Consider the following 24,065-nt stretch of genomic DNA (forward strand, 5'->3'; position numbering starts at 1 on the left):
ACAGGGAGTTAAGTGGGAGTCAGTTGACATCATCCTGAGTCCAAAGGCATTGAGTCATTTGCTGGAAAATCAAACTGGTACCTGCAGGATGTATTCCCAAGGATCCAGTTTCCACTGAGTTTCAGATCTGGAAGTTGTATATCGGGTAGTAAGGGTGAGGCTCTTCTCCACTCCCCCGCCTCTACGGGAGGGAGGAACCCAGCCTTCTGCATTATTAATAAGCGCCTCCCCTTCCCTCCAGGTGACCCTGAGGTATGGACCACGCTATAGGAAGTACTGATCCAGATCTTAAAGGCCATCTAATCCAAATCTCTCGTTACAAAAGGTCCACAAAGGTTTAATGACTTGATCAAAGTCTAGTACCTAATCCGCAGATCTGCACTCTTACCCCTACTTCCAAGACCTAGGAGTCAAGAATGTTAGAGAAGTTTCTCGCTGAAATCGGCATGTAAAGCTCATTTGAGGGAGTTTGTGAATACCCTCCAACTCCCACCCCGGTCGTTAACTTGAATTCTGAGTTAGCATCTCCCTCAGACCACCTCTGATTTTCCAAAACATCGAAAAAAAAGTTGCTAGCCCTGGGCTGCGGCGAGGCCTGCGGGGGGAGGCGGCTGCTCCGCCTCCGGCCCTCGCGGGCGGGCTCGGTAGTGGCCGCCGCGCGGCGAGCGCGGGACTCGGTGGCTGGCAGCGGGCGGGGAAGGAGCGGGGCGTGGTTTTCGGCTTTCTGAGCGCCAACGAGCCGAGCGCGCTCTGCTGCGCTCGGAGCCTTCCGCTGGACCGAAAAAGCAAGCGGGAGCCCGAGAAAAAGGGGCGATCAACGCAGCAAGGCAAGAAGGGCGCCGACCGGGGCCGACCCCAACCCGCGCCCTCGCCTCTTTCCGGGCCGGCAGCGAGTGAGCGCGGAGGCGGGGCCCCTGCACCCTGGTGCGCCCCGCAGGGAGCGGGCTGTGGTGGGGAGGCAGGGAGAGCGCGAGGGAGGGAGGCGAAGGGGCGGGGGCGAGGCAGGGCAAGGTCCCTGAGTCGGGGGCGGGGGCGGGGGCGGCGGGAGACTGGACTCGACCTGCTGCGGGCGTCCCAGCCCGGCCACGGGAAACTTTGCTCGGGTGGGGAGAGCCAGGTGCGTGGAGGGCGCCGCAAACTTGTCAGCGGGCGGGGCGCTCCAGGGATTGGAGCGAGCGCCAGCGGGTGGCGTTTGTCTCTTCGGCTTCTTTGTGTCACCTCCGGTCCCCAGCCCGCCGGTCCGCCCGCCTGGGAAAACAGGCTGTGCAGGGGACTCGGCTCCTATTCCCCAGCCGACCCGTCGGGCCCAGGCCTGGGCGCTCGGGGTCCTCTGATTGTTTTCGTTCCTCGCGTCACGCCTGGGCGGGAAAGATTTTGAACGCCGCGTGAGCTAGAACGCCGAGAGCCGCGGCGCGGAGATGGCCAGACCGTGGGCGGCGCGGGGCTCGCCCGGGGTCCCCGAGGACCAGCGGGCCGTGGCGCACGGGGCTGGAGAGGGCGCCCGGGACCCGCCCGCCCCCAGCACTCGAGGAACCGCGGCGGGCGTGGCGGCCGAGCGCCTCCGCGGAGGGGGCCGCTCGGACGGCTTGAATTATAATTCCATTTTGATTGCTTGGGGTCTTTGTTGTCTGAAATTGCCTTGAGGGTCTGACGGTTGCACCTTCTCCTCCTTAGGTTGTTTTTCTTCTGTTAAAAAAGAGCAGGGGGCGGGACTTTTTGTGAAATCAGTGCTGCTCCGAGCAGCATTAGCCTCCTTATACCTTATTTGATGGAGGTTGAGAAGTCCTGTGTAATATTGCCTTTGTGGACGTCTGTTATTTCCGAAAGTTATTATCTTCCCCTTCCCTAGTGGAAGGGAGCGTCTGAGCCGATGCCAGCAGGCACGATTGTGTACATGCACCAGCAAGTCAGGGCCAAACCCAGGAGGTTCTTTCTAGTTGCTCAACCCTTTTGCATCGCTTTTTTACTTTTATTTTTTAAGTTTGATTTCAAGCAACTTTTATCTGCTTTTCTTAAAGTTTCCACAGCTGCGAAGTCCTCCTTGCAGATATTATGTAGTTTTGCTAGGATGAGTTTGGTCGAACCTTAAGGGTTGGGGATTTCAGTTAAACACCCGAACCACACCTGACCCTCTCACCGCTCGGGTCCAGGCCTTTGAGCCATTGTAAACATCGTCAGGGGTGGGTGTTCACCTTTTATGAGATGGAATATCTGGTGTGGTTTTATACTTTAATTCATGACTCCTTTTCTACTTTTATTTCTGAAAAACTCTCTTGAGACTCCCTTGGGCTTTTCCTGAGATGATTCCTGAATGGCCTTAGCCCCGCCATGACCCCCCTTCCCCCAGCCCTGACGCCCCCCTCCCCCGCAAGCACCTCGAAAGAGAAGGAAACAGGTGTAATCCCCGTTAACTTTCTTACTGGTGAAGACTCTGGAGATGTCAAAATACGTAAAAAGTGGAAATTCTTAGCTCTTTGTCCACATGAGTGAGTTAAGGAGCTTTAGCTGAATTCAACAAAAATCAAAATTAAACCAATTGGGTCAGCTCGGCCTTGTACATTGAATTTTTTTTTAAACCACGTGAATAAGTTTACCCAGTTAGAAATTTTACAAGCATTTCAGTGCATTACTGCTAGTTGTGTTAGCAGGATATTGCAGTATGTTTGGAGAACTGAGTCAAAGTGGGGTTATTCTAAGTTGTGTCCTCAGTAGCATAACAAGAGTTGAAGGTAAAGCTCAAAACCCGAATCAGTTACGTCCTGATAAGTCAGGGAAAGTGTGAAAGGCAATTGATTCATTTGTCATTACTCATATGTTTTAAATGTAGATTTTTCAACAATTTCACAGAATTATTCTTCTGTTTACCTAAACAAGCTCTTACCATATGCCAGCCACTGTGCTGGCCTCTGGGGGTCCAAATAATAATAACCATTTATGAAATGCTTATTTTGTACCGGTAAATGTTTCACGTAGATGACCTCATTCATGGAATACATATTTACTGAGTGCTCACAGTGTATAGTGCTGGAGTTATAATAACGCACAGGACAGCTGTGGTTCCCCCTTTACCTTTATCTTAGCAAGCTGGGAAGATAAGCAGAACACAAAAGATGTTACCAAACTAATTGTAGTTTTTAAAATGTAAATCAGATCACATCACTCCTCTGTACAGAACTCCCCAATAGCTTCCATCTCCCTCTGAGTGAAAGGCAGAGACCTGACCGTGGCTCCAGATCTTACCCCATGGTTCTCCTCACCCCCAGTCCTGTCACCTTTTCTGATCTTATCTGCTGCTCTTCTTCCTCATACAGCCATACTGGCTTCCTTGCTGTTCGAAGGTCTTTGGACTTGCTGTTTCCTGTGCCTGAAGTGCCCTCATACCTGTGTGGTTCTTTTTCTGATCCTCTTCATTTCTTTGCTCAGCGTTATATTCTCAGTGAGCCTTCACAGAATCCTAGATTTAAAATCACACTTCCCCCCTTGCAACTCCTTTTCCCTGCTTTCAAACTTGTTTTCCCCCTCCACACCACTTATGATCATCTAACATACTCTTTATCTTACTCATTTGTGCTCTGTCTTACTCCACTAGATTGTACACTCTACTGGGGCAATTGTGTTCCCTGTTGCATCCTCAGAGTCTGGAACAGCGCCTGGCACAGGATAGGAACTCGAGCACTGTTTCCTGGATGGAGAGAAGGAAACCACAGGATGCTGAGACATAGAAAAATGGGTCTGGAACAGCGTCTGGCACAGGATAGGAACTTGAGCACTGTTTCCTGGATGGAGAGAAGGAAACCACAGGATGCTGAGACATAGAAAAATGGGGGCTCTTAGGTGAATAGTAGGAAGGCTTCTCTGTGGAGGTGACAGGTAAGCCAAGGCAAGGAGCATGTTGTGGGTGGTAGGGTAGGAGGCGAAGAGAGGAGAGAGGCATGGCAGAAGATCAGCAGAGGAGATAGCATTGAGTCAGGAAAGAGCTTGGTGGTGCCGAGCCCCCTCAGCTGCAGGGAGAGAACTAAATCAAGAGAGATCATGCAGGGCATACGTGGCAGTGCTAGAAAAGACATGTTCTCAGGGGCTGTGGGAGAAGGGAAGCACCTAGTTTTGCTGGAGAGTGGGACAGGCCAAGTTGGAAAAAACAAAATCATTTTTCCTTTTCTTTCTTTCTTTAAATTTTTTTTTTTAAATGGAGGGAGGTAACTAGGTTTATTTATTTAGTAGAGGTACTGGGAATTGAACCCAGGACCTCATGCATGCTAGGCACTCACTCTACCACTGAGCTATACTCTCCCCCCCATTTTTCCTTTTCTTGAAAAGAATTATGAAATGTTTCAGATTAGTTCTAGTTAAGAAATGATCTTAATGTTAAATGTAATAGCCCATTCTCCAGGACGTCACTGTGTGTTTGCTTTTTCCCGCTTGCTTTCACATTTACCTGGGTCTTGTGCCCTCTGCCCCACTTTCACCAAATAAAAAATTGTGTGTGCAATAGTGTAAAATCACTTATGTTTAAAGCGTGTAATTCTTTGTGAAATTGCATGTTACGTTCTTCTTTTTGGATTGTTGTTATCTTCAACTGTCTATACTTTCTGGTTTTGAGTGATAATTTTAAAAGCAGCTTCATTTATGTGTAATTGACATACAGTAAGCTGCACATGTTTCAAGTGTTCAACTTGATTAGTTTTTGACTTACCTATCAACTTGTGAATCCATCTTTCCCTCTGGCCCTTCCCTACACCCTGCATCCTTCTTTCCCAAGCAACCAGTGGTAGCTTTGACCTTATGGATTAGTTTGTATTTTCAGAATTTTATATGAGTGAAATCATATAGTCTGTTCCCTTTGTTTGATCTGGCTTCTTTCACTCACATAATTATTTTAAGCGTCATCTATGTTGTTTTGTATATCAATAGTTGATTCCTTTTTATTGCTGAGTGGCATTCTATTGTATGAATATACCCCCGGTTCATTTATCCATTCACCTATTGATAGACGTTTGGGTTTTTTCCAGTTTTAGGCTATTAAAAATAAAGCTGCTATGAACATGATGTTCAGTCTTTGTATGAACATCTGTGCTCATTTTTGCTGGGTAAGTGTCTAAGAGTGAAATGGCTAGCTGTATGTTTAACTTTTTAAGAAACTGCCATACTTTTTCATCTTAATTCCCAAAGTAGTGTATGAGGGTTCTAGTTGCTCTCTGTCCTTGTCAACACTTGGTATGGTCAGACTTTCATAGCCATTCTGCTAGATATTGTGGTTTTAATTTGCATTTCCCTGATGACTAATAATGTTTTTATTTACCATCCACATATCTTTTTTTGTTGAAGTTTCTGTTTACATTTTTGGCTCATATTTTATTGGGTTAGTTGCTTCCTTATTGCATTCTGAGAGCTTTTTTAAAAATGTATTCTGGATACAAGTCCTTTATCAGATACATGATAGGCAAATACTTATTTTAAATCTATTGCTCATCTTATATTCTCTTAACAGATCTTTGAAGATCAGAAGTTTTAAATTTTAATGAATGATTTTCAACTTATTCCTTTATGGATTATACTTTTGGTATTATACCTAATAGATCTTTTCCTAACTAAGTTCACAAAGATTTTTTTCCTTAGAGTTGTAAAACTCTTAGGAAACTCTATTAAAAAAACCATAAAGTTTTTCATTTTACATTTAGGTCTATCTACTTTGAGTTAATTTTTGTTTATGGAGCAAAGTTTGGGTTGAAGTTTACCTTACTGCCACCAGGAACACTTGACAAGTTTTGGAGATGAGATCATGTCTGCAGACAATGTCTTGGGGTAGGGGTGGGGTGGGCATTTGCTATTGGCATCCAGTGGGTCAAGACCAGGGATGCTACTAATGATCTTACAATGAACAGGGGAGATCCTCTCAACAAAGGATCATTCAGCCAAAATGTCAGTAGTTTCAAGGTTGAGAAACCCTAGGTTAGAGGTTTATCAATTCTGTTGACCTCAGTGAATCAGCTGTCGGTTTCATTTTTATTTTCCATTGTTTTTCTGTCTTCTATTTAACTGATTTTCACTCTGATCCTTATTATTATTTCCTTTCTTCTACTTACTTTGAGTTTAATTTTACTCTTTTTCTTCAAGTTTCTTTAGGTCATTGTGACTTTTTTTCTTTTCTGATATAGGTATTTAGTCCTGTAAATTTCCTCCTAAACATGGCTTTAAGTTCAGCTCACAAATTTTGAAAGGCTGTGATTTCATTTTTATTCAGTTCAAAATACTTTAAATTTTTCCTTTGGATTTATTCTTTGATCCTGAGTTACCTAGAAGTATATTACTTAGTTTCCAAATATTTGTGGATTTTCCTGAGATCTTTGTGTTATTAATTTCTAAATTTAGTTCTCTTCTTGTTAAAGAGCATAGCTTGTATGGCTCAAATCCTTTTATATTTATTGAGAGCTCTTTTATATCCCAGAATATAATTAATTTTGGTAAGAGTTTTATGTGTGCTTGAAAAGAATGTGTATTCTAATTACACCATGTCAAAGGAACATACCATCAACATGACTTACCACTATTCGTGTTAACCTTGATTACCTGGCTGAGGTAGTGACTGTCAGATTTCCCTATTGTAAAGTTACTCTTTTCTCCCCTTCTGTACTTTTTGGGGTGAAAGTCACTATGTGTAGCTCACCTTTAAGGAGTGGAGAGTTATGCTTCTTCCCCTTGAAGGGTATTGCTTTTTACCCAATGTGACAATCTCTGACTTTCAATTGTGGTATCTAGACCGTTTTCACTTTAAATGTATAATCTTGCTATTTGTTTTCCTTTTTAAAGAAGATATTTTATTTTATTTTTGTGATGTGGGGAGGTAATTAGGTTTATTTATTTATTTATTTTGATGGGGGGGGGTCCTGGGGATTGAACCCAGGACCTCATGCATACTAAGCATGAGCTCTACCACTCTCTTCCCCTTGCTATTTGTTTTCTGTTTTTTTAATCTGTTCTTTGTTTCCTTTTTTCTCTTTTTCTGTCTTTGATTGGATTAACTGAATTTTTTAATCATTCTGTTTTATATCTTTTGCTTTTGCTTATTAGCTATCATTCTTTTTTTATTTTGGTGTTTGCTTTAGGATTTATAATACACATCTTTAAGTTATCACAGTTTATCTATAAGTGTTATTATACCCCTTCATGTACTTCATGTACTTCTGAGAGTATATTCCATTTCTCTCCTCTTAACCTTTGTGTACTTTTTGTCTGTTATAAACCCCACACTACATTATTATTTTTTGTTTGAGCAGTCAATTATTCTTTGAAGGGATCTAAATAACAAGAAAAAAAATCATATATTGACCCATGCATTTACACAGGTTATATTCTTTATTTCACTATTGTTAAATGAAAATAAATCATACATATTGAGGTTATTGGATTCATATATATGAATATATATATATTCTAACTTGTAATTTTAGAATAAACTTTAAAGAAGTACTGGACTTCGGAAACTAGAGCATAGTTCATTTTCCTAACCTAAATCTTCTGAAGTGTCTTTGAGCTGATCATTGCTGTAATAGCAAGACACTTTAGGATGCTGTGGGGTAGTCCAAGATTCAGAACACCTGGACTTGGAGAACTCCCCAGACAGGCAGTGCTGAGTGTGCTGTAATTTTCTTTCCCCTGGGCTGCATTGGGAAAAGGGAGGTGGATGGGGAGCAGTCAGTCCTCCCAGACTGACATTTTCCAGACCCTGACAAACTTTGAAAGATGAGTTTGGAAGCATTTCTTTCTTTTGAGGGTGTATGAGATGAAAAGCACTTGGTTATAGCTCCTCAGGTCAGAGTAACACATTTGATGAGAGTGAGCACCAGGCTTCAGCATGTCAGTGTCCATATTTGACTGAAAACTCCAGTCTGAGACGCTGTTCTTGGAACTCCCTAGAATTTGCCATCTGCATCTTGCTCTGACTTTTAGTCTTCCTTTATCAGTGAGTAGCTCCTTTCTGTCTGGGTATGTAAATAGTACCCTATTCTGAGTATTAATACATTGACAAACACTCAGCTGCAAACGAGTGAGAAAACTCAATACATTCAATAAATTAATTTCTTTTGTTAATATTTATTGAACCTGGGTTCTGGCACATTGATGAAAATTTATGTCCCTTGCCCTTCGAAAGCCAACTGTCTAGTAGAAGAAAGGCCTGAAAATAGAGGAATATGCATCCCAATGTGGTAATTGGTGATCCTGGCAATGGAGACATGAACTGGGCAATGGGAGGAAGCTTAAAGTACTTGTTCTCAAAGTGTGGTCCAGGGACCAGCAGCATCAAATCTACTGGTTCAGAAACCTGGAGGGTGGGGCCCAGCAGCCTGTGTTTAATAAGTCTTCAAAGTGATTCTGATGCATGCTCAAGATTGTGAACCACTGGCATAGAGGATTAGATGATCTCTGGGATTTTTTTTTCCCAGGTCCTGATTTCTATGAATATGATTTTGAAATATGATATTTACCCCACTGTACTTTGAGAACTGTGTTGGCAGTAATGAGGTGTCACGTAAAACATTCATTCTTATGTGGGTGAAACAGAAATTCAATATGGTAAAGTTATGCCTGACACTGGAGCAAAAGTAAATTAGATTTTAAAAAACTGTATTATGGAAAGTTTCAGATACATTCAAAAGCAGAGATAATAGTGGAATGAATTTCTGTTAACATTAGCCAGTATCCATAATGATCAAATCCTGCCAATCTGGTTTTACCTATACCCTCACCTGTCCCCCACTATACTGGATTATTTTGAAGTAAATTTTACACATCATATAATTTCATCCATAAATAATTATATTTTAAATTATATGAGCTATTAAGTTGCTGGAGATGAATTCAAAACTGAATCATATATAGCCATTTCATGGTTCCATGTTAAATTATAGATAAAGTTTATCTGGAGTTCATTTACACAAGAGATGAGTAAAATAAAACAGTGTGGACACACATGTACATATATTCCTATTATAAAGTCCATTAAAAATAAATATACTGGTTACAGTAGTGAAAAAATTTTGCATACCCTCATCACCATGATAGCAATATATATATTATATTTATAGGTAATATTCCAAAATAGTAAGAGAGAATATATACCCATATGCTACCAAAATTGAAATATTGTGCTTGAAGGGGAAACTTTAATTTGAAAGGCAGATTTTTAGGAAGGACAGTATTATGAAAAAGTTTTGCAGATTTCTAGGCAAATTTTTAATCTATTTCAATAAAAAATTCTCATTACTCATTTGGGCAATTACGTTGCCTCATTTGGAAAGAAAAGGCATTCAACATTTAGGGATGAGCAATACTTTCTTTTTTAATACCTTTATTGTGGTATGAACAATACATTTAAAAAAACCCACCCATCTTAATGTAAGTGTTACATAGTCTTTTCACCAAGGTGAGAGACAACCTATTTAGTTAGAACTCAGGCCATGAGATAGTTCATGTTTGGAGAGAGGGTGCAGAATTAACTTACACAGACATGCAACCTGTTTTCTCCCACTCTGGCTTTGGAGTATAAGTTGTGATATCCTGAGGAAAAGCTGATTGTAATATGATTGAGCTCTTCATGTTTGGCTGCTTCTGTATGGTACGTTAATTAAGGGGTCATACCATAGGAGTTAGCTAATATTCATTTAAAAATGCTAATTACGTAAAAGTAATTTTTTATCTTAAGTGTAAATGGCAACAAAACAAATAAAGCTGTTCAAGGCTGTTCCCCATGCCCCTCAAACAAATTTTTAAAAAACCCTACAACAACTCAAGTATATCTGAGCTACTGGTACTGTGATAGGTTATAGTCAATGTGTGATGGGTTTGTTGGATAGAATAATGCATGCTAGAGCTTTTAGTTCAAAATTCAGAACGAAAAAAATAAAGATTGACTATAAATTCTGTTTATAAGGCAGTTTAACATGTGTTTTATTATTTGCACTAGTATGTTGACAAAGAAAATAGGTGACTAGCAGTCTCTTGTTTAACTGTCCTTTGTAGTCACTCATCTGATGACACTGAGTAAAAATTTCTCCTCTGTTAATAGGCCTTTGTTTAAAAGAAAGTCTGTTACCTTTGTAGCCTCTGCTTGTTCATTATAGGAAGCTCCAACTCAGTTGGGTAATAATTAATTTAATAAATGGTGTTTAGTCCAGAGCTGATTATATTTTCTTCTGAGCCAGATGAAAAAAAAACCCCAAATGTTTGTAACCACCGGTTGATGATTTGGTTACAGATTCTGCTGGTGATGGTTTCTGAGACTTGGAAGGTAAGCTTGCCCCTTTCATGAGTCATGATGTTGTCTTGCAGTTGGCTGTGTTTTCTTAGCAACAGCTGCTGATTTCAGGTTTGAGCTGGGAAAGTATGTTTTGAAATGAGCCAACATATTCTTTCAGGTTATATATGCCTGTTAAACCTTGTTAATCTTACTGTTAACGTTGTATGTTCCACCAAGAAGGAACAATTTCATTCTCTTCCTGTCACTGCCTTCCAAATCTTTTTTCTTCTCATCTGTTTTTTGGGAGTTTAAGGGTGGGGATGAGAAAAGAGAAAAATAAGTGAGTCTGAAAGACTGTGGACCTGCTTTTTTATGACCCGGTACTAGAGCAGAACCAAAATGGCCTCCATGTGCTGATGGGATAAACTATATTTACTGGGGTCTTCATCTTGAGTAATACTCCCATGGGCATGAGTGCTAAAGGCACAAGTGATTTTTAGAAATGTCTGTGGTATACTGTTCTGAAGTTAGACAGACCTTGTTTCACATCCTGGCTCTGCCATATACCAACTGTGTCATTTTGGTCAAATTATATAACCTCTCTGAGTAGAACTTCCTCATCTGTAAAACAAAGGCCAAAATATGACCTACCTTGTAAGAGTATTATGAGAATTACGGAAAGAATGCATGTAACAGACAGTACAATACCTAGAGTCGAACACCGTAGAACACATAGTAGTGAATGCTAGTTATTACATTCAGTTTAGAGGGACAGTGAACAAGGGGCTGGGTGACAGGTGTTAAGGGGCAGTCACAAATGAATCAGACATGGCTCCTGTTCTGCAGGAACTGGGCAAGATAGCCTTGTCAACAAATCACTCTAGTATGATCCAGACTGAGAGAAGTGCCAGCGGCAGTGCAAGCAATATGCTGTGGGTGCTTGAAGTGGTAATCATTGCCACCTATGGGGAAGTTCGGGCTGGTGTTGTAGAGAAGGTTGACATTGGAGCTGGGTGTGTAGCTGGGTCTAGAGTGTAGAGTAGGGCTTTCGTGGCTGGAGAATGGAGGAGAGTAGATTACGGGCTGAGGAACAGCACAACCTGAAGCGCCAGGCTCATGGCAGGATGTGGTGGAGGGGTCTGGATAGATGCTTTATGATTAGATCTTGGGCATTTTGCACGTGAAAGTATCTGGACCATATTCTTCTTGCCAGTGGGGACCCAAAGCATGCGCTTAGTGTGAGCTCTGTTTCATAGTAATGTTCTGAAAGATGTAGCAGAGAAGTGGGGAGTCCAATTTACAAGGATGTTTTCACAAATCCGGATGAGTGATGAAGAAATTCAGAGCACAGAGTCAGAGGGGATTAAAAGGAGATGGAAGAGAGAATTCTAAATTACTTGTCAGAAGAGAATGTTGGTGGCATTACTTGAGAGAGAGATACCACAGGAGGAGAAGGTGTGGGAGGAAACTGATAGTCTGGCGGTAGGGTGGGCTAATGGGTCTTTTAAGCTCAAAGATTAGTGGATATCTGTCTGGCCGCTGGAAATTTAGTTCTGAGAGAAGGAAGCTAATATTTATTGTGCATCTCCTATGTCTCAGGTTTGATGCTAAACAACTTCACAAACCGTTATTGGAAGCAAATAGTATTTTAATCGATGAAGAAACAGAGGCTGAGAAGAGACCTAATATTATTTACATCTGCCCTAATTTCAAAGCATTTCTTACTTTTATCTTTCTCTTCAAGTTCTTTGGAGCAAGAGGAGAGCCAGGGCTGGGAAGAATGGGCAAGTGGGTGCTGAAGGCAGTGGGTGGCCCTCTGTGGCACTTTTCATCATTTCTGCGTTCAGGCTCTCATACATATTCTTTACCACGAGGAGAGAATTGCCCTCTAACTGGGTGGTTAGTATTTGTTACGTGAAGAATGTTGAGGGAGTTTCATTCTCAATCTTATTTCTCAAGTTCTAATGTTTCTTTTCGTTTAGAGCTGCTTGAAATTTTAAGTCCTTCAACATTTTTTTCGCCCTCTTGCTTCTGAGGAAATGGAAACATTTGGATAGCAGTGGGTTAAAACTTTGTAGAATGAGCCTTGTTTTAGGTGAATTGGAGAGGGTGAGGGAGGCAGAGAGAATGATGCTCTTTTCCTTAATGTTATCCCCTTTGTTAGATGTTGAAACGTGTAGTCCTGAGGTTAAGCTCATGAATGCAGATAAACATTAAGTCTGGGAAGACTTAGAGCATATCTTAAAAAATTTTTTTTGTTTGTCATTATAAAAATCCAACAACACCCATAGAACACACACATATTAAAATGTGAAAGGCCTTCCTCATGTTATTTTCACTTTCCATTTCTACAGTCTCTTGTTCCTGGAGATAATCACTGTGGACAATTGTATGTTTATACCATTTGAATGTTTACAAACACTTGGAACCTTGGAATTAATTAGGCAAAGTAGCTTGATTTTAAGCTTTTTCCTTTTCACATAGGTGGTATCAGGGTTTATTATTGAGGTGCCGTAAATACAGATTCTTCTTTATACTGTGTTCTGAGAGCCTTATAAACATCAAATTTAACTTATGTTAAATGCTCTAGGATCATCTTTCAAATCAGTGACGTACCTAGGGTTAGAATTTAGAAACCTTGAGCTTCTTACTGGTTGCTAAACCAGTTCTGCTAGTTAATTTACTGTACAAGTTTGCCAGTTAACTGCAACAGTGGACAAGAAACATGGTTCATCTTATTTATTTATATATTATGACGAGAAGAAAGGACAGAGAACTGAGAATTTAAACTAACCCAGGTCTATTTTAGTCACTATATTAATCCCTTAATTGCTTCATATGTTGAACATTCTGGTAAATTTTCCATGGAACCATGGGATAAGTTAGCAGGTTAGATATATTTTGTCTGTTAGGAACCTTAAGGACATGGAGTTCAGAACCTGCACATTGGCAACAAGGAGTTACCAGTCACTTGCTATGTGGTCTCAGGAAAGTTACTTAACCTCCCTGTTTCCCTAATTGGAGTAGATGGTGTCTGTCTTATGAGGATTAAAGAGATGGTACATGTAAAATATCTAGCACAAATTAAGAACTAAATATATATTAACTATTCTTATTACTGTTTTATCATTATTATCAAATAGAGAATGTACAATTTTGGTCATTCATGTAAAAATAATTTACCTGTTCTCATTATCAAGCTATCACAGAGGAGATGTAAGTATATTTCACTTTTATTGCACTGCAGATTGTCAGGAGGTATGTGCAAATACTGGGATATGCTTTTTAAACAGATATAGATCTCTGTACCTCTCTTAGTTGGTCAGCTTCTTAACTAAATAAGTTGGAGGAACTTCAACCAAAGGATTACAGAGATTTTCTTTTGTCTTAGTGGTCCTACTTCTCAAGATTCTTCATTGGTTCCAGTTTGGTTCCAGTCAGGAAAATATTGTAAAATACAAAAGACATTTTTGTAAGAGTATTCTGATTGTTCACTGATGGGGAGAAAACCACTTGGGCATATTTCTTTTTGAGGATGTTTTCTGTTATATGAGTTTGGAGGGCTGGGGGCAGGTCAGGGATCTTTCCATGGTAAAGGCTTTGAGAGAAGGAAAAAATATTTCTTAGCAACCTCAAAGCTATAGTCTGAAAAACCATAAAAAGAAACCTTAAGAATTTTGTATTCTGAGTTACTGGAGGTTAGGGGTCAGCAAGATTATTTATGCTTTAGAAAGTTTATCTTCACAGGAAGGTACATAATTTCTAAATATTTTAATGACCTAGAAGATATACTAAAGAAAAAGTAATCTTAGAAGTAGACAGAAAGAGGTTTCTTAAACAAACAAACGAAAAACCAGACAAATTTCTAGCGGAGTCCTTGCACATGTTATAAGTAACAACAAAGATAATTTTGTGTACACAGAAGTACATTCCGTTCCTTCACTGAGATGATATGACCTCATATCGGATCTTAAAATTGTGCTCACAGACCTGGGAACTGTATCTTTGGGATAAACACAGAAACAAATAATTCTGGTTGTTTCTCTTCAGGTGAGAAACTTCTGCCACGTTTAGAAGTAAAGTGGAAGCTAGTTTGCAAGCTCTGTAGCAAGTTACAAAGGAAGCCTGGGAGAAGGGGTGATTTCACAGTTTGAGATTCTGCTGCTTCAGAAATCAAATCCCTTTTTCAGAGACACCTTCTGTTTCCATAACTGCTTGATTCAGCACCTTTTAAACAAATGAATACCTGTTGAAGAGCTGCACTGCTGGCTGGCACCCTAGGAAAAACAGCTTCCAAACCACACAGCAGTTAATTTTTCAGCCCCCACCCCCATCTGCTTTCCCAATAAACATGCAGAATCCAAGATTTCATGCTTAGGTAAGACTGGGTGTCTGGTATTTAGTTAGAACTTCCCGTGTACCAATGCAGTAATGGCTGGTTCCTTGGAAGTAAAGAGTTAAAGAGAAACATAAGCTCAAAAAGGACTGAAAAGAGCTCTAATTTTGGGAAGATTTGAATTTAAAAAAAAATTCCTCTACAACAATTTCCTTAAAACTCTGCTGTGAAAGCCCTAATCTAAAGTAATTAGAAGAAATTTCATTTACTTTTTATTTCAAGTTATTGTACTTTCTGGATGAACTTTTATTTACTGGAATCTGTGAACTACAAGTTAAAGTCTACAGTGATTTACTGAATAATCTAAAGACTTGCTAGTTTATTTGCTTTGTCAGCCGTACAGGTCTTGGTAAATTATTCAGTAAAGTTGGGTTGTGGGGAATAGAGGGGAACTCTTCTCTAAGACGAGTCTTGAGGGTATGAGAAGTAATGGTCCAGAATAGGAGAGATAGAAGATGAGTAAGAACAATATTTTACTCAACTTATCTAAGATACCAGTTTTGAATTCGAATCCTGGGTTTGTCCAGTTTTATGTTCTTGAATATATCACTCGTGTGAACTCTCTCAGTTTCTCCACCTCAGGAGTAACACGACGATATAAAATAACCTATAAGCACAACTAAATACAAAGTATGTTTTGTCTTGGATCAGTTAAACTGTCCCACCCCCTTACGATATTCATTGGTCTACTCTCCTAACCCAAGCCAGCCAGCTCTCAAAGATCTGCCATCATCACAAAGAAGGGTGAAAGAGAGAGTGTGGTGGGTTCAAAGACCATTCAGGGGATGACTTTAAAATGTGAGTGTGCTATCCATTGTGAGTCGGTCAGTAAGTCTCATCTCATGCATGATTTATACCACTTGTGACAGAAATGATGGGTCCTTATTAGAATCAAGAGAGTTCAGCACCCATCATGTTGACTTTAATTTGGAATTTTAGAACTGAATGATTCCTGAATCCTCTTATTTCACAGATGACAAACCAAGATTCAGGGATGGCACAGTTCCACTGGTAATTGGCAGAATGAGGAATAAAACCTCTACGTCCTTGCTCAATGCTCTTGCTCTCATAGATGTGAGTGTGTGTGTGCGCTTAAATTTTTATGCATTACTTAAAACCTATGAAAATGTATAAATCATGATACCATAAGTACTTAAGTGCTTTAGCATCCTACGTAAGAAACAAAATGTTGCTAACATGGTTGTGGCCCCTTCCTCAGTGGTAGCTACTATCCTGGATTTGATCTTTATCATTTTCATGCATTTCTTTACAGTTTTGTGCACAGGAGTATTCAGGGTGGGCTTCAAAGTGTTTCACAGACTGGTAGTGTGTGGGCACTACTGCTCATAAGGTCTGCTCACATAAACAGCAGATCCAGCTGTGCCAAGTGATGCTGGCTGAGTATCAGGCCCAGTTATATAAATACATACATACATATATATATTCTTTTTCAGATTCTTTTCCATTTTAGCTTATTACAACATATTGAATATTCCCTGTGCTATATAGACAGTAGGTCTTTGTTGTTTATCTGTTTTACATATAGTTGTGTATATATGTTCATTACAGACTTCTGACTTATCCCTCCCCCAGCCCTGCTTTCCCCTGTGGTAACCATACGTTTGTTTTCTATGTCTGTAAGTCTATTTCTGTTTTGTAAATAAGTTCGTTTGTATTATTTTTTTTTTAGATTCCACATATAAGTGATATCATATCATCTTTGTCTTTCTCTGACTTACTTACATCATACTCAGTATGATCATCTCTAGGTCCATCCATGTGGACTAAGCAATACTTTTAAGGTTTCATATAGTTGGTTTCATCCCGTATGCATTCTTCTGCAAGTTGCTTTTTTTCCTTCAACTTTATATTTGTGAGATGCATTCATGTTAATATGTATAACTCTGATTTATTCATTTTTAGTGTTTAATATTCTAATTATGAATGTCACAGTTTTATTTATCTGTTCACTTAGTTTTGGATATTTAGTTTTTTTATGCCCTCTCACCTGTTCATATGTTTTGCTTATTTTCCTATTTGGTTGTTTGTCTTTTCCTTATCAATTTGTGAGTATATTATTTTTGTATTCTTTTGGGAAACTGTTGTTAAATAAACAAAGTTATTAACATCTGTACTTAAGAAGTCATATATAAAACCTATCATTGCTTTGCCTTTCCAATATTATTGGAGTTACACATGGCTATTCACAGTTGAAAAGGGTCTTAGAGTATCCCCTAATCAGGCTGATGTCAAATTTACCAAGGACATCGCCTGTGACTGTAAATATGAACATATTCTGTTATTTAGAATGAATTTCGCGTAGTCTTAACCTTTGTGATTGTGAGGATGGACTTAATTTCCCCATATTTATGTGGTCATGCCAGTGAAGGGATTGACCTCATTGTAACTCTAAAGTGTGGGAGGAAAGCCTTTATGGGAAATTATAAAGTTCTTCTTATTTTTTCTTTTACTAAATCAAAAGCAGGAAAGTGGATGGCATCCTTGTTTCCTCAGTGAACCACGGATGGGCCACAGGATATGAAGGAAACTATAAAGTGAATGGAAGGGCTGAGGCCATTGCTCAGGAAGTTCTTTCCAGAAATTTAGCTATTTAAACTGTCTGGGTTGTTTGTGCTTTTGGTTCCCTCCCCCTTTTTCCCCCCATAGAACTCAACAGAGATACATGTTAGGCTATTTGTTCTTTTGTTTGGCTACTTGTATCTGCTTTCTAGAAGGTTATTGTTCTCAGGGATCTTAAACATCTGAATCAGGACACTTAAACCTTTCCTGGACTTGGAAAGAGTAATCTTCCTATTGGTTTTGCTTCCTTTCCTTCCTTCCTTGTTTCTTTCTCTTTACAAACTGCCTTATTTGTTAGAGAGCCATCCTTCAGATCTTCCAACATTTTGCTCATTTTAACTTTTTAACCTTCCTTTTGTTGTACAAAAGGACATAAACATTTAAAAATACTCTCAGTACTGGAGGTTGCCTTTCCCTGGAGTACTGCTTCCAGCCCCCCTCACCTTCTAATTAGTAGATCAGATCCTCCAGCAACCCCTCCCTCCACCTCCCCACTCCCTCACTCCCACCCTCCCCACTCTGTAGGTCTCTTCTGCTGTTGGGAGCTAACAAAGTACTGTAATTTGCTGGATATTGCAGATGGAGGATGGGCCAAGGGGTTCCCAGAAACATTTCTGTAACCTGCCTGAGCTCCCTTCTCTTAAAAATTGCTGATTAAACTGGTCTCTTCTGTCCTGGGAATAGTCAGAACTTTAAAGTTAAGAATGTTGTTCAAAAGAAACATGTTTATTTTTAGAGGCAGAAAATATTTTAAGCCCATTTGCCATAAATGCTTTCTTGAGAAACAAAAACTGGACTTTAAGTGGGTAATCCCAAAGAGAAAACAAGAATCTTGCTGAAAGAATTAGCAATATATATATATAAACATTTTGAAAGTAAGCTGCATTTTTATTTTAGCTTTCTGTGATTTTAGTCAAAATTAATATTACCACAGTTGTTCTGAAATGCTCCTTTTCCTTGCATGATTTGCCATATAAAATTGATTTAATGATAGAGAAGATAAAAAAATATCAAAGGGGAAAAGGAATTTTGTTGTGCGGAGGGCAGGTTGTTAAAACCAGCAGACAAGCAGAGTTCTCAGAGATGGTGTCATCCAGATTAATTTTTATCTTCATAGTCACGTGAATAAAAATAACCCTTTCATTCTTTGATTTTTAAAGAATCCTGATTTCATTTTTTAGGGGTAGTTATTGCTTTATGAGTCCCAGCTTCTAGTAATAATGTAGCATGTGATGTAGATAAAAAATGAAAGATGGGGCTAACAGCACAGACTGTCCCACAGGATCTTTGTGAGCAGAACCCCAAACCCTTTATAGATCCAAAGGTCTATTTAAAGGTTCACAATAACAATGACAACATTTTAGGGCTGTCTTCCAACCCTGTCACTTCCTTCTTCTAAGGGGAAGCTGAGCTTGGAGTGGAGGAGGTGCACTGGTGTTACTGGACCAGCGCATTCAAGCTGTCGCCTGCTTTTGTGGAATCCAGACCTTTATTGGATGTTGCACAATGAGACTGGTGAAGTGAAAGTCCTTTGATTGATTTAGACTAACAGAATAGAAAAAAAACATTGGGTGAGTTAAGAAATACTTAATCAATAGCAATCAGAACATGGGAATAAAAAACCACATCTTAAGCAATAACAAATAATACTTTCAAAAATGTTAATGTTCACAGTAAATTTTTTTCCTTTTTTTTTTTTGGGGGGGCATGAATCTTTAAGCAGGTGTATTTGAGGTACTAACAGTGCGTCACCAAGGTGATGCTTGGCTGCTGAGGTGGAAGAGCTGGTGAGGTGGAAGAGCTGGCTGATGCTCTCTCCAGGGTCCCAACGCCCCTGGATCATGCCAGAAACCTCAGGATGGAAGAGGATCTCTGGCCAAAGTGCCTGTTGCAAGGGGCATCTCTTAGAAGATCCCTCTGACTTTGCTCTGCTCTAGGGAAGTCTGGACCAGGATCATCCTGTGATTCTGGTTTAAACTGTGATGGACCTGAAGGTCCTACCTTGTTTCTAAGCTGATCCCAAGAATTTGCTGTCGGTTGACCTTAGAAATCTAAAGTGTCTCATTTTTTGAGTGCTCTTTCTTCCTTCTCTCCAACAGAACTTCATAAGGGGGTTCACACATAGGGGTCTGGACCTCCAAATTCTCTGTGTTATTGGATGTTGCACAGTGGGATTGATGAAGTGAAATCCTTTGATTGATTTAGACTAATGAATAGAAAAAAACATTGGGTGAGTTAAGAAATTCTCCTAGTGTGGATATCTCTTGGGTGGACCCTGAGCTCTTAAGGGCTTGAAGTAGACCAAGGCCTGACCTCATCAAATCTCTGGAGTGGTTCCAGCTGCCCTGATGCACTAGAGTCCTCTTGCGGTCCTTCAGGCCCTGCTGGGAACCTGACAACGTGAGTTCCTGATGGGACCCTAGATCATGAGAGTTCCTAAAGCTGCAGATGCTGAAGAGGGTTTGGTAGCCCGTGCTGCTGTATTGATTCCAGGGCTTCAGGGAAATACAGTTTGCTCATTATCAGTTTAACTACAGTGTGTTCTTTTCTTGGTTCCCGATTCCAGTGTGTGCTAGGGCTGTGTTCTATGAAGGTAGAGGTATGGATTTAGTGGCTGTGGTTTGAGTTGATTGCTTATATAATTGCAGAGATGGATACCACGATAGTTTAATTATTTCTTAATTTAAAAAAACAATGGGATATGTTCCTTTTGACTGCTTTAGTAATCTGGCTTTTTTGTGGTCAGAGAAATGAGGATAATACAGACACTTGTTCAAGGTCTCGCAGTGAGTAAGTGAAAGAATAAAAGGGATCAGAACCACTGTCCCTGGATGCCCAATTTTTGTCCAGTCCAACAGCCCTGTTATTGAGGATCAGCATTCACTCAGAGCCAGAAATAGACCAATTGAGACCTAAGTCAGTTTTTTACAATTTTGTTTTATTTTCATTGAAATATAGTTGATTTACAATGTTATGTTAGTTTCAGTGTACAGCAAAGTGATTCGATCATACACATCTATATATGTGTATATATATCTATTCTTATTCTGGTTCTTTTCCATTATAAGTTACTGCGAGGTATTGAATATAGTTCCCTGTGCTATATATATATATATATGTATATATATATATATATATATATATATATATATAGTAGGACCTTACTGTTAATCTATTTTATATATAGTAGTATGTATTTGTTAGTCCAAAACTCCTAATTTACCCCTCCTCCCTTCTCCCTTTGGTAACCATAATTTTGTTTTCTGTGTCTGTGAGCCTGTTTCCATTTTGCAAACAAGTTCATTTGTATTATTTTTTAGATTCCACATATAAGTGATGTCATGTGATATTTGTCTTTCTTCGTCTAGCTTACTTCACTTAGTATGATCATCTCTAGGTCTCTCCAAGTTGCTGCAAATGGCATTATTTCATTCTTTTTAGTGGTTGAGTAGTATTTCATTCTATATATATACACCACATCTTCTTTATCCATTCATCTATTGATGGACATTTAGGTTGCTTCCATGTCTTGGCTATTATAAGTAGTGCTGCTGTGAACATTGGAGTGCATATATCTTTTCAAATTAGAGTTTTCGTCTTTTTCAGATATATGCCCAGGAGTGGGATTGCTGGATCAATTTTTAGTTTCAGGAACTTCCATGCTGTTCTCCATAGTGGCTGCACCAATTTACGTTCCTACCAGCAGTGTAGGAGGGTTCCCTTTTCTCCACACCCTCTCCAGCATTTATTATTTGTAGACTTTTTGATAATGGCTGTTCTGACTGGTGTGAGGTGATAGTTTTGATTTGCATTTCTCTAATAATTAGTGACGTTGAACATCTTTTCATGCCTGTTAGCTGTCTGTACTAAGTGAGTTTTTAAAGAATATTTATTTATTTATGTTTAACTAAAGTGTAGTCAGTTTACAATGTTGTGTTAATTTCTGGTGTACAGCTGGTCTCTTAGGATGAAAGGATGAGGTGAGGGATACATTAATTTGCTGGGAAATTGATTTTTCCTTAAGATAAGAAAAAAACAAAACCCGAATTGTCAGTCATTAAAACTGGCACAGTGAATTATGTTTGGGTTTGGAAAACTTCCAGTTCTATAAATAGATTATGGGAAGCCCTCAGGGAGAGAAAAAAGTCACATTATGGTTGTTTTGATGTATAAAAATAGCAGGCCCATGCAACTTGAAGGAAGAAGTGGGAAGTGTAAAACTTAGAATTTTCGTCAAAATAGGAATTATGATTCATGACCAAAACCTCACTTTTTAAATTTATTACCACTCACTGCCAAGGATTGGTAAGTTTAGAAACAGCAGGTCAAAAGTTTGGCAAGAGGATTTTGGGGAACGATTTGTAGAAACAGGAGGTTTCTGAGAGTTTCCATTTTCCTTCCTGAGAGGCAACTGACTTGGTTACCTCCATTCATATTTTGCCTTAATAGAGATTAAGGAAACCAGGGAAATAGAAAGAAGAACCATCTCCATGTTTAGATATTGTGATTGAAATAGAATTACAGAATGCTTCGGAAGATCTACCCTGGTGGAAAGTGTCACTGCTCTGATTTTCTAACCTTGTCATATTGTTAAAAGGCAGTTAAGTGGAGCTTGGTGTTTACCAATAGTTTTGGGGATCAAAGAGGCATATTTTATTTTTCAGAAGGAGTGTTTCCCTGTGTATGTATTCCTTTGCTTTCTTATTCTGAGTCTGTTTTTTTTCCTGTGTTTCTCTAACCCTGCCACTTCATGGCTGGCTGTCTCAAGGTGTGGCTTTCTGCATTTTACTGGCGGGACCATTTAACTTGACACACATGGTCTCCTTTAGGTGGTAAGTGGGTGGGTAAATGTGAAATGGCACATGTGGAAACTTGAATGTGTCTCTGCCCTGGGGGCCAACATGTCTAGACCTTGTCGGTCTGCACCTGATACATCCACAGCACCCGATGGAGCCTGACACCCCAGTAACAGGCCTGCTGTGGGAGCATGCACACCCTTTCCTTGGGGTGGAGGGCAGTGGGGTTGGGGGGTTGTTTATTTTTTAGAAATTGGGTAATATCTCTTATATTTGGGGCCTCATCGGAATCAAGATGATGATTTGCTGATACCCATTCGCCCTAGATTTCAGACATTGTAGTTTCTGCCACTGAAGCTCCTTTTAAAAACAGCAATCAAGGAAATATAGGCATAACCCTTAAATACCTGACCCAATCCAGTAAATAATGCAGTTTGCTTCATTTGCTCAGTACATGTTGTCGGTTCTTTTAACAGTATAAAATCCCAAATCCTTGAGGAATCTTCTCCTTTTACATTAGGGACAGAAGGAATTCATGGATGTGAAGATGGTAATTTGCAGGTGCTAACCAACCCCCTGCATTTTAGGATGATAAACCTAAGAAAAAAAGGCTTTTTGTCTATAGCTAAGGGTCACAGAACACGGAGGATTTCATTACATCCAGGCAGATTGGAAGTCCCTGACTTCAGACGGGAGTGTTTGAGAGCCTTCCAAGACAACCTGTGGGTCTTTGCTTATAGAGGAGTAATAAAATTGGGGAAAGAATGACCTTATCCTCATCAAGGGAAGGAAGGTATGTAGAAGAACTCTATTCTGTACCTGAAAGATGTTAAGAATTTAAAGAGTCATATTGCCTCACAAACTAAGAAGACTGTAGTGGGAAAAACTGAGGTAGGGTTAATTTGTCTCTGTAATAAAAGATATTGAGAAGGCTTCCTTCATGCAAGTTTTTCAGAAGATAAATTGAAAAACCTTTCTTGTTGCACATATGCTTTCCCTGTCAGGCAGAGAAAGAAGACTCAACATGTTTAAAACTTAACTTCTGGAGCTGAGGGACCACCTGCCCCAGAGCCTGCCCCCATGAATGCAGACTATGGGGAGATGAAGGAGACAGGCAGAGCCCCAGGGCCAAGCCACACATCTGTGCAGGGAGGGGTCGGCAGAACTCACGAAGGGTCTTAATCCTTTTAATTCTGACAGTTACCATAAATAGTCTGTTGGCTTTCATTTCTTCCAAGAAAGGCTCCCCAGGGGGTTAGTGTACCCTAGAAAGGAAGCTGGGAAGGTGGAAAAGCCAATTTGACATAGACTGTTAATTGTGTGCAGAAAGAGAGTAATAATGTATAATTCCACTGGGAAATGAAGGGGCTTCCAGAGTTCATCTAACAAGGGCTGAGACAAAGGAGGAGAATTAAATGTATTCAGATAAGTAAGCAACAGTAGACAAAAATATTTGTGTTTTCCCAATAGTACTCCACAGATAGCATATTTTACAAATACCACAAGATTAAGTTCTTCAGTTAGTCTGAAAAAGCAGTGCAGGAGAATTCAACAAACTAGTCAAGGTTATTGTGGGGATCCTTAGGTTTGTAGTACCAGCCAGTGATGAACATCACAGGGACACTGGGAAGACTTAGGTTTACAATTATTGTTTTTATTGACCACAAGTCACATTCTTTTTTTTTTAATTGAAGTATAGTTGATCTACAATGTTGTGTTAGTTTCTGGTGTACACCATAGTGATTTCAGTTATACAGATTCTTTTTCGTTATAGGCTATTACATGATACTGAATATAATGGTTCCCTGTCATACACAGGAGGACCATGTTGTTGTTTTTATCTTTGTTTGTTTGTTTTACAAATCACATTCTTAAGGGAATTTCTTTTCTGGTTATTTCTTATTTTATAGGCAATAACCTTCTAAAATTTTATGTATTTTATTTCAGTTGGTGGAAGGGTTGTGGTAAAAGATGATTTTAAGTGTTTAAAAAAAATGAAATGAATTAAAATATTTTTCATTTAGAAGATGAGGTAACAATAATGCTCAAAGATTTTGAA

General features: G+C 39.6%; 1 protein-coding gene across 12 annotated transcripts in view; it reads left to right on the forward strand.

Moving 5' to 3' along the window:
* Positions 1-690: 690 nt before the first annotated feature.
* The window catches only part of SYNE2 (spectrin repeat containing nuclear envelope protein 2), a 288,222-nt gene continuing 264,847 nt past the window's right edge, over positions 691-24,065 (forward strand). For 10 of the 12 annotated variants that reach the window (XM_072963191.1, XM_072963196.1, XM_072963197.1 and 7 more), the window contains exon 1: positions 741-924. The gene's annotated coding sequence lies outside the window, so the exon portion shown is untranslated. Of the gene's footprint in view, positions 925-24,065 lie in introns of all 12 variants that reach the window. The other 2 variants (XM_072963192.1, XM_072963193.1) reach the window with 2 other exon arrangements.

This window comes from Vicugna pacos, chromosome 6, assembly GCF_048564905.1.
Source record: "Vicugna pacos chromosome 6, VicPac4, whole genome shotgun sequence".
Classification (NCBI taxonomy): domain Eukaryota; kingdom Metazoa; phylum Chordata; class Mammalia; order Artiodactyla; family Camelidae; genus Vicugna; species Vicugna pacos.